Genomic DNA, 14,750 nt, shown 5'->3' with positions numbered 1-14,750 from the left:
CGAGGGGTGAGGCCAGCCCCAGGTGTGGGGAAGGCAGGGGAGGGGGGGGCCCACTGTAACACACAAAGGCAGCAACACACCCTCTCTGACCCCTGGCTGCTCAGAGCTCCCAGTCCAGGACCCAGATCAGAGCAGGGGCTCTAAGCGCCCTTTGAGTACTGAACGGAGATGGTCGGCAACCTCTGGAGATGTTCTTTCTCTCTTACTGGTCAAAACTTTTTGTCTTTACTTTTTATTTTCAGCAAACCAATAATGCTTCCTTGTTCAAAGGGGCTTTGCTCTTTTTTGGAACTGACACTAGGATCTGGCTCTCTCTGCACTGCCCCCATGGATCCGAAAGAAAAACACCTAGGACCAGCTGCCAACCCCCATCTCCCTCAGGTGAGGGCAATCTGCTTTGGCAAATCTCAGGAACAACACTGATTTTGCCATGAAGAACTTTCATGAATTCCAAGTCTAAGAGCTTCAGGCTGGAAGGAAATCAAGAAATATGACCACAGGATACCCTGGCTTGATAACACATCACCAGAAATAGGAGAACCCCTACAGAGTTTTGAGCCCACGCAGGCATATAGTTAACAAAATCAAGACACATAGGACCACATCAAACTTCAAAACTTTCATTCATCAAAAGACACATTCAACACACTGGAAAGGAATAAGAGGAAATACTGATAATATCTAATAAGGGGTTAATATCCAGAGTATATTAAGAACTCCTACAACTCAACAATAAAAAAATCAAATAGCCCAGTTAAAAAATGGGTAGGGGATTTGAGTAGACATTTCTCCAAGAATGATATGCAACTGGCCCATAAACATATGAAAAGAGGCTCAACTTCAGTAACCATCAGAAAAGTACAAATCAAAACCACAAGGAGACATTACAATATCCATTAGGATGGCCATTATGAAAAACCAGAAAAAGAAAAGAAGTGTTGGCAAAAATATGGAGAAATTGGAACTTTTTGTGCATTGCTGGAGGAAATGTAAATCAATGCAGTTGCTATAGAAGACAGTATGAAGTTTCCTCAAAACACTAAAAACAGAACTACCATTTGGTCCAGGAATCCTACTTCTGGTTATATACCCAAAAGAACTGAAAGCATATATCTCTAAGAGATATCTGAACACTCACATTCAAAGTGGCATCTTTCACAAGAGCTGAGAGGTGGAAACAGTTTAAGTGTCCATCGATAGATGATTGGCTGAGAAGACTGAAGTGCACCCACACAGTGGAACATTATTCAGACTTAAAAAGGCAGAAAATTCTGACATGTGCTACAATATGGTTGGAATAAGCCAGCCATAAAAGGACTGCATACATAGTGTATGACTCCATTTCTCTGAGCTTCCTAGAGTCAAACTCATGGAGACAGAAAGTAGAAGGGTTGTTGCCAGGGACTTTGGGAGGGGGATTGGGGAGTTACTGTTTTATGGAGCTAGAGTCTCAGTTCCACAAGATGGAAAGGTTCTGAAGATCTGTTGCACAACAGTGTAAGTAGACTTAACACTGCTGAATTGGACACTTAAAACTATTAAGGTGGCAAATGTTATCTTTATGTTGGGTTTTCTTGTTTTGTTTTTACCACACACACAATCAAACCATAGTGATCATGCCCCAGTCCATTTCGATGTCTTCCTGGTATCTGAGCAGTGTCTGGAATGACAAGTGACTCCTTCCTACTTTCCGACTTTTAGGTAAAATGATAATACCAACTTCTCCCCAATGGTATCACATTCTTCCAGGAATGCAAAGTCAACCAAAGTTTTTATCCAAAGACCACTGTGAATGAGGTGGCTTCTAATGGTTTGGGAAAGACTCCCTTTCAATGGCAGCACATGGCGTGAATAGGGATCGCTGCTAACCCAAACCCAAGAAGTGCCCCCACCTTGCACACGTGAACTCCCCCACTCATGTCCTTCCCAACCACTGTGGGTCAATCATCTAAGATGTGGCTAGGGCCAGCTCTCCACGAAGGGACCTCCAACACCACCTGTGCTGCACAGAAGGATGGTCCTGGAGCAGAGGAGAGAAGGAGACATGTCATTTGCACCCGCTGCCCATCTTGGTGCACAGAACAGGGAAGAGAAAAGAAGGCAACGGCAATAAGAAATTGCATTTTAAAAATAAGAGAAAGAAATTCTGTTTAAACAAATGCCTAGGTAAACGGCAAGCGCTAACTTTCTGCGCTAAACAACCTGCCCATCTTGTTAAATGACAATGGCAGAAACATGAAAGAAGACAAATGCTGTCCAACTTAGACCAGAGTGCAAAGAGACAGAAAGAAGGACACAGTTTTTTAGGACTTAGACCCCGGACGCTTTCCTGTTGTCTACTCTGTGGCCACCAGGCTGGCAACCTGGCTGTAACCGGAGATATGTCTTGTCTTTTCTTTCTTTCTTTTTTTTTTCCCCCTGCTACCCTACATTATTTTCCCTTATAAAAGGGGAAAGATAGCCTGAAAATAATTGTAAAAGATACAGCAAAGGGGCAATAAAAAGTATGCCTGTTTCTTTTAGATCCAGATTTTGAAATTTTTATTTTTCCTGGGAAACCATTCATTTCAATGAAAGGGTCAAATATATTAGCACAGGGGCATCTGACTGGTGCAGTCAGTTAAGCATCAGACTCTTGGTTTTAGCTCAGGTGGTGATCTCAGGGTCATGGGATCAAGCCTGGCGACAGGCTCCAAGTTCAGTGCAGAATCTGCTTGAGATTCTCTCTCCTTCTCCCTCTGCCCTCCCTCATGTGCCCTCTCTCTCTCTCTAAAATAAATAAATAAAGATCTTTAAAAAATATATTAGCATATAGTTGGGCATCACATCCTCTTATTATTTTAAAGTTTCTTCTGTATCATGCCTGCCGTCACTCCTACTTTCCAATATGGTGGTGAAGATCCTAGGTCATGTCAAAGGTCAGCAAGAGGATGTGAGTGTCAGAAAGGGACAAATGGGTGGACTTGCATGGCAGGTCATGGCTGAGTGATTATCAAAGGGAGCAAAAGAGCTGCAATATCAGTACTGAAAACTCTGCTTCCTCTATATTCACCAGCACAACGATTAGGAAATGTGGTTTTAAAAACTATCCTTTACATAGCAACACATTTAAAAGGTACTTAAGGATAAATCTTAAAAATGCAAGGCCTTTACAAATAAAATAATGAAATTTGAGGGCACCTGGGTGGCTCAGTTGGTTAAGTGTCCACATTCAGCTCAGGTCATGGTCTCAGGGTCCCGGGATCAGCCCTGCGATGCATTCCCTGCTCAGTGAGGAGCCTGCTTCTCCTTCTCCTTCTGCAGCTCCCCCTGCCTGTGCTCTCTGGCCCCCTCTCTCTCTGTCAAATAAATAAAATCCCTAAAAAAAAAAAATAAAATAAGTAAAATAAAATAACAAAACTTCATTAGAAACATAAAGACCCCAATAGTACTAAAAAATAGAAAGACTCAATATTATAATCATATCTGTTCTGCAGAAATTGCTCCTAATTTTCAAGCAACGGCCATCAAAACCCAATAAGAGGGCGCCCAGTGGCCCAGTGGTTTAGCACCGCCTTCAGCCCGGGGTGTGATCCTAGAGATCCCGGATCAAGTCCCACGTCGGGCTCCCTGGCACGAAGCTGCTTCTAACCTCTGCCTGTGTCTCTGCATCTCTCTGTCTGTCTCTCTGTCATGAATACATAAATAAAATCTTTAAAAAAAAATCGATAAGATTTTCACTGGAACTTCACAGGCTGATTCCAAAATGTGCTAAGAGAGCAAACTGCCCAGAAGAACCTGCCTACTCTGAAGAACAAAGGGGAGGTCCCCACCTCTGGATATAAAAATGAATTAGGAAGCTGAACTAACTGAAGGCTTTCCTGCCTTAGGAGAGATGAGCTGTCCAACAATTGAGAACAGTGACCTGAGAAAATGTGGAAATGTGACGGATTGCCCTCTGTAGGGGAGAGAGGGGACTTTCAATTCATGTCCTGGGACTGTGGGTTATCCGCATGAAGAAAAAATAGAATTGAATTTCCACCTAAAGATAAAACCTAAAGATAAAACCCTACGCCCTGCAGAATGAAATCCAAGAAGGCAATCTTTATGACTTTGGGGATGGAGTAGAACTTTTTTTTTTTTTTTTTTTTTTTTTTAGATTTAGTTATTAGAGGGAGAGAGAGTGAGCGCGGGGAGGAGATGAGGGAGAGGGAGAGAGAAACTTTAGCAGACTCCACCGGGCTCAATCTCGAGACCCTGAGATCATGACCTGACCCCAGGCCAAGAGTCGGTCGCCTAACGGACTGAGCCACCCTGGCGGCCCTGGAGTAAGCTTCCGACTTAAAGCACTACAAGCACAAAGAAGGCCGATAAAGCAGTCCATACTAAAACTCAAAGCCAAAGTTAAAAGGCACTACAAAGTAGTGAGAGACAAGCCACAGATGGGGAGAAAATATTTGCAGAGGCAGAGTCAAAGAATCCTTACAAACGAGTCAGAAAAAGAGCAATAGGGGATCCCTGGGTGGCTCAGTGATTTAGCGCCTGCCTCTGGCCCAGGGTGCGATCCTGGAGCCCTGAGATCAAGTCCCATGTCAGGCTCCCGGCAGCGAGCCTGCCTCTCCTTCTGCCTATGTCTCTGCCTCTCTCTCTCTCTATGTCTATCATAAATAAATAAAATCTTAAAAAATAAAAAGAGCAATAACCTAACTGGAAAAGGGGCGAGCATGAAGTAGTAATTCATCATTTGGAGACGGAATGGCCAATAAATACGGGGAAAAGGTCGATCTCACGCCTGCCTGTGAGGGGGGACCTGGAGCAGCTTTGGTGGCATCCAGCAGGATTGAGTATGTCCATGCTGTGCATCATGGCAAGTCTCTGTTTATTTTTATCTTTTCTTCTTTTTTTTTCTGCGACTCTTTATTTAAATTCCAGCTAGTTGGGCAGCCCCGGTGGCGCAGCGGTTTAGTGCCGCCTGCAGCCTGGGGTGTGGTCCTGGAGACCCTGGATCGAGTCCCACATCAGGCTCTCTGTATGACGCCTGCTTCTCCCTCTGCCTGTGTCTCTGCCTCTCTCCCGCTCTCTCTGAATAAATAAATCTTTAAAAAAAAAATTCCAGCTAGTTGACCTACAGGGCAATATTTGTTTCAGGTGTAGAGTTTTTCGTGCTTCATCACTTACATGCAACACTCGGTGCTCATCACAGGTGCCCTGTCTAACCCATCCCCTCCCCCACTGCACCCCTGATCCGAATGCACCCCATTCACCACACTTAGGTTGATATTCAGGTAATGCGCTATCACCTGTTCATGCCTCTCTCCCCCACTACCTGTCCTGCTCAGTTCCGTGTCACAAGCACCTGGCAGAAATAATCGTGTGTTGACAAATCAACGAAAAGGCAAAGTTCTGAAAGAGAAAAAGACTTGACCACTTGTCACTCAGCAGATGCACCGTGAGGGTGAGACTCCGCTCACCCCTGGCAGCGGCCTGGACTCGCAGGATGGCAGCTTTTCAGGAACCTGCTGTTCAGAAAAAGTGCACCGTTTTTAAGGTTTGAACGTATTTGGGGAAAAGCTATTGTAAGCATTGCGGCATGTCATTGGCTCAGTGTCCCAGCCCTGTCTTCGGGAACCTTCCCCCCACCCCAGCCTCTACCCCATCCCCACCCCCCAGCCCTGCCCGGGAAGCACCTGGATTGACATCACTCCCCTGTCATCCAGCAGAGGACAACGCATCCTGTGCTGAGTCCTCCAAAAGCAAACAATCTCTGCTGGGGGAGAGGCCAGGAGCTGGGACACAGCCCGGTGCCGAAGGAAACTCCGCAAGCCGCAAACAAAGATCCTCTCCCAGACCCCGATGGCGCAATGGCATCTTCTTCCCCGGCGGGGACAGTGGCCCTGGCCCCACGGGCACGAGAGGTGTGCTGGGCTCCACAAAACCCTCCCCAGTCCCCACCGTGGGAGTCCCGCTGCAGTCGGAGCGGAGCGGGGAGGGGCACGGCCCTCCCATGGGGACAGCTCTCTGTTGGCGGGCTGGGACGCACTGACGGGAAAGGTGGAGGAAATTTTCCAGAATGCTGGAAATGTTCTCTCTTGATGGGATGTGGATTTCATGAGGGTGTTCACCTGTCCGAGCTCCTCTAATGGGAAATAAGAGCCGTGCATTTCATTGTATGAAACTATGCCTTGTTTAAAAACAAAACAAAATAAATTCACCCCACACCCATTAGGATGGCTACCAAAAAAAAAAAAGGAAAACTAGAAATAGCAAGTATTGGCGAGGGTTTGGAGAAACCACAGCCCTTGTGCATTGTTGATGGGAATGTAAAATGGTTACAGCTGCTGTAGCAGCTTCCTCGAACATTATGAAACACTATTCCTCAAAACTGTATAAAGCTTCCTCAAAAATTAAAAATAGAAGATCACCTCAGTGGCTCAGCGGTTGAGCGTCTGCCTTCGGCTCAGGGCTTGATCCCGGGGTCCTGGGATTGAGTTGCATGTCAGGCTTCCTGCAGGGAGCCGGCTTCTCCCTCTGCCTATGTCTCTGCCTCTCTCCATGTCTCTCGTGAATAAATAAATAAAATTTTTAAAAAAAAATTAAAGATAGAACTACCCTAGGATCCAGCAATCATACATACTTGTTGGTATTGAAAGCAGGGTCTCAAAGAGGTATTTGCACACCCCTGTTCATGGCATTATTGTTCACGATAGCCAAGAGGTGGAAGCAACCCAAGAGTCCCTTGATGGATGACTGAAGCAGCGACATGTGGCTGTATGATAAGCAAAATATACATCTGATGGCATATTAGCCTCAAAAGGGAAGGAATTTCTGATACATGCTACAAAGTAGATGAAATTGAGGATTTTATACTAAGTGAAAGAGGCCAATCACAAAAGGACAAATATCATATGATTCTACTTACGTGAGGTAACCGGAGGAGTCAAATTCATAGAACAGTGGTTGCGGGGGGCTGGGGCGGGGTCTGGGGAGTTGTTTAATGGGGACAGAGTCTCAGTTTGGGAAGATGAAAAAGTCCTGGAGATGGATAGTGGTGATGGCTGCGCAACAATGTGAATGTGCTTAATGCCACCAAGCTGGACACTCAAAAAGGGGTAAGATAGTAAATTTCATGCTATGTATATTTTATCATAATAGAAAAATGGAAAAAAACACACACACACAAAAACCCAAAACCAAACAAAAAATCACAATGATACAGAACAAGCAACACCTGGCCTCATCTGAACCTGGGCAATGTATTTTTACCCAAGAAATTTCGGATTTCAACAAGAGAGCCATGCTCTTGAATAACAATGCTGATGGGGAAGTGAGCGCACACAGACCTCATCTTGTAACGGAAGTCCAGTGTAACGCCCTTGACCATGTTCTGTGCGTGATTACAGATAATGCAAACAGTTCATTCCTATTTCCTCACCATTTGTCAACTCGGGGCCTCTTCTTTTTCTTTCCAAGAAGACTGAGTTCTACATTGATGTGGTTAAAGTCCCTTTGCAGGGTTCCTCTGGGGTCCTCCGCAGTAATAGCGCGTCCCTTCGCATTTTCTGGAACGTCGACAGTCTGATAGCGAAGAATGGTCTTCATTCTCGAAGTAGATGTGGCAAAGAGTGTATGAAACATTTTTGAAGAAAGAGTATTTTAATGGAATAGTGTTCTAGGTAGAGGGATAGCGAAGCCGGAGGGTTTGACTGCATTTCTGGCTAGATCCTGTAAAAGTGTGCATTTTAATACATTAATACATTTTCATACATTACTAACTTGACTTCTAAGAAGGTCTTCTACTGAAGAGATAATTCTACAACCAGCCTGGGCTCCCAGTGAAGTAATAAGCTTGAGTCATCATATTTTTTTTTTTTTTTTTTTTTTTTTTACATTTAAGATTTCAGACATCCTAAGCTTGAACAGTTACATTTCTAGGTCTCAGGGGCTGCAGGCTAGCAGACCCTGGACTTTCCCTGCCAACTTTAAGGGTAAGCATTTGATAATTTACGGTCAGCAGGGAAATCTGTTTGTCATATGATTGTTGTTTTTGTATCTCTGATACCTGGCATACCACTTGGTATACAGTGGGGCACTCAATAAACATTTGTCAAAGGGGAAAAATGGTTAAGATGGTAAATTTTATGTTATATGTATTTTATCACAATTTTTTTAAAAGCTGCACAGTGAAAGGGGGCAAAGAGTCTTTGCAAAGCCCACCTTGTCCTCATCCTCAATTTTTATGTGAACACTGAAGGGTACCGAGGGTACTGAGATGCCATGTGGCCCTGGCCCTTCTGCATGAGTCCCGTTTTCAGAGGAACTGCAGGTCCCCAGGGCTGAGTCCAGGACTGCCTCCCCACTGACTAGCTCAAGGCCTGGCCAGTGCTTCAGTGGTTTCTCAGCTCTTCCTGCCATCTCAAGAAATGGCTTCCCAGGGCAAATCTAGAACTGCTACTGTAGGACCAGACAGTGCTGAGAGGCCCAGAGCCATAGTCACATGGACAGGCTATTGTCACACACACACACACACACACACACAGATAAGTCAGGGCAGGAGGTTCTATTGGAGTTGCTCTGGCAACACAAGGAAGTCTCCCCAGTCAGTGTCCCTTTGAAGAGAATCCCATGAGCTCTGGCCACAGGCCTGAACTGCCTGCCTGGGGCCACAGCAGAGCCTGGCCCTCCCAGTGAAGTACGGGTACCTCTGATTGGCCTCAGGCCCCCAGCAGCCAGAGGAAGGGACCATTAGAGTACCCATGACCGCTGCTCCATCTCTGGGGATCATGCAGGCTGACCCTCCCCACACTTTCCACATTTTCCACTCTGACTGTGACTGAGAGCCAGAGGTTTGAACTGACGATGTGAAATGCTACCACTAATCTCAATTTCTGTCATCACAGAAATGAGGACTCCGTGCCTGGGCTTGGCAAACTTTGGAGAGAGGACAGAGAGGAGATATTTTTGGCTCTTTGGGCCACGCAGTCCCTAATCGTACCGGGAGAGCAGTCACAGACGATGCCCAAACAAACGTGTGACTGTGTTTATTAAGCTTTATTGTGGACACCGACACTGCAATTTCACATAATTTGCAGGGATCACGAGATCTTCTTTTAATTTTTTCCAGCCATTTAACAATGCAGTGACCATTCTGCATGGCAAAGTGGGAGGGTGTAGGGCCTGGGGGGGAGGGGGCTCAGCCGGCAGGTGGCCCGCAGGTGGCCCTCATCACCCCTCTCCCCAGGGAGCAGCCTAGGGCAAAATATGAAGTCACGATGACATCAGCTGCAGGAAGCAGAGTGGATAAACACAGAGACAGCAGGGCCGGAGGGTCAGAGCCCACGCACGCTGCAGCCTGGCCCCGCGCCCAGAGCTGACGCTGTCACTCACTCACCCAGAGTCAGCGGCTCCAGCCCCGCCCAAGATCCTCAGCATCACTCTTTCCCTTTCCCAAAGCCATTTGCAAAACACACGTACTGATTCATGTCCCTGAAGGCCTGGAGTGGACCTTTGCACTAGAAAACGAACCCAGAAATGACACGGGCCAGTCACTCCCCCCAGGAGAGGAAGCTGCTCTGAGCACACACTCTGGCCCTCGATGCAGGTGGTGTCCCAGCGCCGACAAGGCCCAGAGAGACTGGGGCACTGTCCAGACACAGGGCAGCCCCGGCCTCGCCCCCCTCCTGCCACCCAGCCACACGCACCTGCAGCAGAGGCAGCGGGACGCGCGACCATGCAGCAGCCACCAGCCCCCAGCTCGTGCAGGAATCCCCGCTTCACCCCTCATCCTGGTCCAGAAGCAACATACCCCGAGATTTAATTTCTCTGCGCCTGTTTTCTCAGATGCAAAATGGGCAATGAAATATCTATGGTCCTTGCAAGTCATTGTGGGGATTGGGACTAACACAAAGTAAGAAAAACCCCAGCCCAGCCTCTGAGAGTCTCTCCTTCTTCACCCCACAGTCCAGGGTGGGGATTAGTGAAACTGGCTTCTGCTGCATCCTGCTGCATCCGTTCAGTAAGGATGAGACCAAAGGTGGCTGAAGGACATGAACGGTGTGCAGGGGCTTCAGGACAGTGCTGGGGACACAGGTGCAACACACATGTCAGCTGTGACCACCATGAAGATGAGTGACAGGGCGCCTGGGTGGCTCAGTCAATCAAGGGTCTGACTTTGGCTCAGATCATGATCTTGGGGTCCTGGGATTGAGACCCATGGAGGGCTCCCTGCTCAAGTGGGGAGTCTGCTAGTCCCTCTCCCTCTGCCCCTCCTCGTTTGTAGTCTCTCTCTCAAATAAATAAATAAATAAATAAATAAATAAATAAATAAATAAAATCTTAAAAAAAAAAAGATGACCGACATCAGACAGATCCCCTTTCTTCAGAGGGGAACAGCTGTTCTCAGCTCCACCCAGGGCCACACCAGGAGAGTTTGGAGCTAGGACACAAGGCCACCCTGTACCCCATGCATGTCTGCAGAGATGGCACCTCGGCTGTGGCTCCTGGGTACCTGGGTACCTGGGTGGGAGGCAGCTCTCACACAGGCTCCCAGCAGAAGCATGGGGTCAGGGAGTTCATGTGTAACAGGGCAGCGTTTCCACGGGGGAAGATGAAGAGCTAGAGGTGGCTGGTGGGGACGGCTGCACAGCGATGTGAATGTGCTTAATGTCCCTGAATTGTGCCCTTAGAAATGGTGACAATGGTCAGTTTTACGTTATGTAGATTTCACCACAATAAAAAACAAGAAGGAAAAATCAACTTGGGAGAAAATTAAAAAAAAAAAACAAAACTGGGAGCATTTCCAAGGTTATGCTTAGTTTTTTGCTTCCTAAGCCAGGAAACATGTAACTTGGCGTTTGATTTATTCCGTTCCCATCTTATCAGCACTTCCAAAGAAGTGAAAACGGAATTGGAGCGCTCACAGCCTCTGAGCGAAGACAGGCAAAAGATTAAAGTGCCCAGCACCCGTCGCAGCCTGCCAACCCGCTTCCTGGCAGGCCTGCCCCTTGCCCAGTCCTGGGACCACGGCCCGGCCAGCCCCTCAGGTCCCTGATCAGAGCTCGGGGTTTGCAGCATTCACCCAGGGTCCTCATGGCCTCTTTCCAGCTCACGTTAGTTCAGATGGCAGCCCCCCTCAAGAGATGCTGTCCAAGCTCAACCCAGTGGCGTGTGACATACAGACTCTACTGAGCCGGCACATCCAGGGGCTCTTGGTGGGAGGCCCCTTTATGGCTCCCCCAGACTGTGATGTCGGGCTCCCTCATCTGGGCCACGGCCAGCCCAGGGGCATGATCTGTGTGTGCCCTGCACCCCAAGCACTGATTAGCATCTGGCTGGCCCTGAGTGACCCCACCCCAGGCTCTCACCCATGCTCCTCCCAGCAGGACAGAAGGGCTTACTGCACGAGTCCACGAGGCGGTACGGTGGCCATGTGCCTACAAATCTTCCTCTGTTCCTGGTACATCATGCCAACAGCAGCAAAGTGCACAAATGGCCCAGGACAGATAGGACAGCAGCACAGGCTGGAGAGGAGGTTGAGCAGCCCCAATAGAACCTTGGGGAACTGTTGTTTCTTTTGTTTTTTTTTTTTTTTAATTTTTCCAATAAGTGAACTTGCTTTGGAATCTGAGTATGGTAATACCTTTGCCCTAACAACCTGTGTGATGGGAATCTGTCCCATGCATCCCTGGGATCGTTGGATTCCAAAACCCACACACCCACAGGCCTAGGATTTCAGCTGTGGGGAGAGACCCATCTGAAACAAGCCGCTCGTCTAGGTGGAGTTTCCTAAACCCAATGAACCTGCGAGAAAACCGAGCGATGAATAAGTATTTAGTTTTCTGTCCACTGCTCTTTGCAACAAACTGCCATTTGTGATAAACATTGTAGAGAACAAGTTCAGCAGTATTAGAGAAAACAGGAAAAATAAACTCTGAGTCTTTATATAAATATATATTCTACCCAAATCTAAATTTAATCTATGAACTAGCACAAGATAAATGTAAAGGTCACTCAAAGTTCTCTGCTGCGACTCACACAGAAAATAATATCTCAATGTTGTACCAGTTGGTCCTATACAATATGAAACTTTGAACTGTTTATAAAATAATACAACAGACGCCCAATCACTCAAGAACATAGTTATTCTGCCCTTTGAAGCCTGCAGCTCAACTATTATACAGGCAGGAAGTAGAAATCAGCGCTTTGATTTGTTTAAAATAAATTAAACACAAATGGCAACCATATTTCCTCTTATTCAGAGGAAGTTACAAAAGGTACAGAAGACCAAAAATACCAGGTGACTTTGAAATGAAGAGCCAGCAAAAAAACCCAAATTACTTCCCTTTAGCATACATTGGAAGACTGCATGCACACATTTTAAAGGATTACCACTGTTCAAAAGAATTTGGAAATAATTCTGGGTTTCCTTCAGTTTGAAAAGTAAGTCATTCAAATAAATGACTCTCAATATTTTAGAATCAAGCCTTTTTTCTTTTTTCATTTGAAATTCAAACCTATGCTTCGTTTTGCTGAGCCACTCTGTTGGGCCTAGCAGCTTCAAAACCTGTCCATGGAGGAAACCATGCAGATTTGGTGCTGGAGTCAGAGTCCAGGAGGCGGAACACAGTGCCAGGGGCCAGGCTCCCTCTGGGGACACCAGGGACTGTCTGTTTCTGAGCAGCAGAGAAGCAGGCAGCCCAGAGCGAGGGCAGAAACCCATGACCAGGGCTCATTGGCCCCTCCCATACTCTCCCTGTGTGAACAAGACAGATCCATCCATCCTGGGTGTGGGCAGCACGGGGAGGCCTGGGACCTATCTGTACCAGGTGGGTGGCCTTGCAGGGTATCATGAGAAGCACACACAAGGTGCAAACCACCAGGGGCCTCCTGAGTCATTGCTTTCATCATCCCAAGCCAGAGCAGCAAAGCATGGCATGGAGGCATGGGCTCAGAGCCTAGCGTCACTGTATGGAATGTGGCCTCAGGTCCCTCATCTGTAAAATGGGGGTAATTGTACCCACTTCAGAGAGGTGTGAGTGTGAAGTGATTTAATATTCATAAAACTTTTATTTCTTTTTAAAGCTTGTATTTTATTTATGAGAGACAAAGAGAAAGAGAGGCAGAGACATAGACAGAGGGAGAAGCAGGCTCCCTATGGGGAGCCTGATGAGGGACTCGATCCCAGGACCCCGGTATCACGACCTGAGCCGAATGCAGATGTTCAACCACTGAGTTACCCAGGCGTCCCTCATGAAGCTTTTAGAGTAATGTTTGGCACCCAGAAAGCCCTCCAGATGGTGGTGTTTTTTTAAAGGCCACTAGTAATGAAACCCCGGTGGCTCTTGGTCCCCCCCACGCAGAGCAGAAGGTGATGCCAGGCTGATGTGCAGCAGGCGCTGCCGGTACTCGAACACGCCCTCATTGTTGATGGTTCGGTCCTTGCGCACCCATTTTCCCCTTCTTTATCTCCAGGGCACCTGCTTCTGCCCCTGCTGCTCTGATCCTGCTTGTGCTTCCGGGAAGCTCTCCCCCCACCTCCCCAACATGTTCAGTATTAAATAAAGGCCTGTGTGTCTCTGGCCTGGATCTCTCATGGTGCTGTCACTGTCCCGTTGCAGACTCCGCGTGCCATCTCCGGCATTCTCCTCCATCTTCCTACCAGTGTGCAGCAGCTCCACCTCCCTGCAACTTCCAGTTTTGCCTCTAACTCAACGACTCCCAAACTATGTCTCTGGAGCCCAGAAGTTCTCCCTGAGTTTCCGACCATCTATCCTTCTGACTGCCCTTTAGACGTCCTGCAAGGACTTTGAAGCCAAAGTAATCCATTCTCCACTGAACTGGCCTTCTGCTTTCTCAAAAATCAATGGACCCCAACTGTATGGGGCTATTTCTGGACTCTGTATTCTGTTCCATTGATGTGTGCACCCACCCCTTCTGCAATGCCACCCAGTCTTAATGACTGTAGCTCTGTAGTAAGTCTTGAGATCAGATGGTGCATGTCCTTGGAAAGACCCATGCAAACCCATGGAAGAGTTGTTCTCCTCTGAAGCTGTCTTTCAAGGTGAATTTTAGAACTGGCTTGACAATTTCTATAAAAAAAGCCTGCTAAGATTTTGATTGGGACTGAGTTTAATCTCTACACCAATTTGGGGGAACAGATCTCTCCAACCCACGCACACAATATATAATTCCAGTTATTCAAGGAATTGTTTGATTTCTTTCACCAGTATTTTGTAGTTTGCAGCAAAAAAAAAGTCCTTACACCTATTTTGTAGGATTTTTCTGATGCTAATATAAGTTAAAATGTTTTTAATGTCAACTTCTAATGGTTCTTTGCTAGTACACAGATAAATTCATTGTTATATGACTCACTTTTGCATAGATTCCATTGGGTTTTCTGCATAGAAAATCATATCATTTGCAAATAAAGATGTATTTATTTCTTCCTTTTCAATATATGTGCCTATGACATTTTTTTTTCTTGCCTCTGCACTTGCTAGAACCTCCATTACAATGGTGAATAGAAGCAGTGAGGTCAGATACCCTTGCCTTGTTCCTGATCGTGAGGGAGAACATCCAGTCTTTCTCCTTTAACTGTGGGGCTAGCTGCAGGGGCTTGCTAGATGCTTTTATCAGATTAAGGAAAATCTCTTTTAATCCTGGCTTGCTGGGTTCCTTTCTTTAAAATCACAAGTGGATGTTGAATTTTGTTAAATACTGTTTCTAGATCTATTGAAATGATCATAAAATTTTCCTTCTTGAGTGTGTTGATATGA

Source organism: Canis aureus, chromosome 27 (genome assembly GCF_053574225.1).
Source record: "Canis aureus isolate CA01 chromosome 27, VMU_Caureus_v.1.0, whole genome shotgun sequence".
Classification (NCBI taxonomy): domain Eukaryota; kingdom Metazoa; phylum Chordata; class Mammalia; order Carnivora; family Canidae; genus Canis; species Canis aureus.
The sequence above is the reverse complement of the archived record's forward strand: the minus strand, read 5'-3'. Positions refer to the sequence as shown.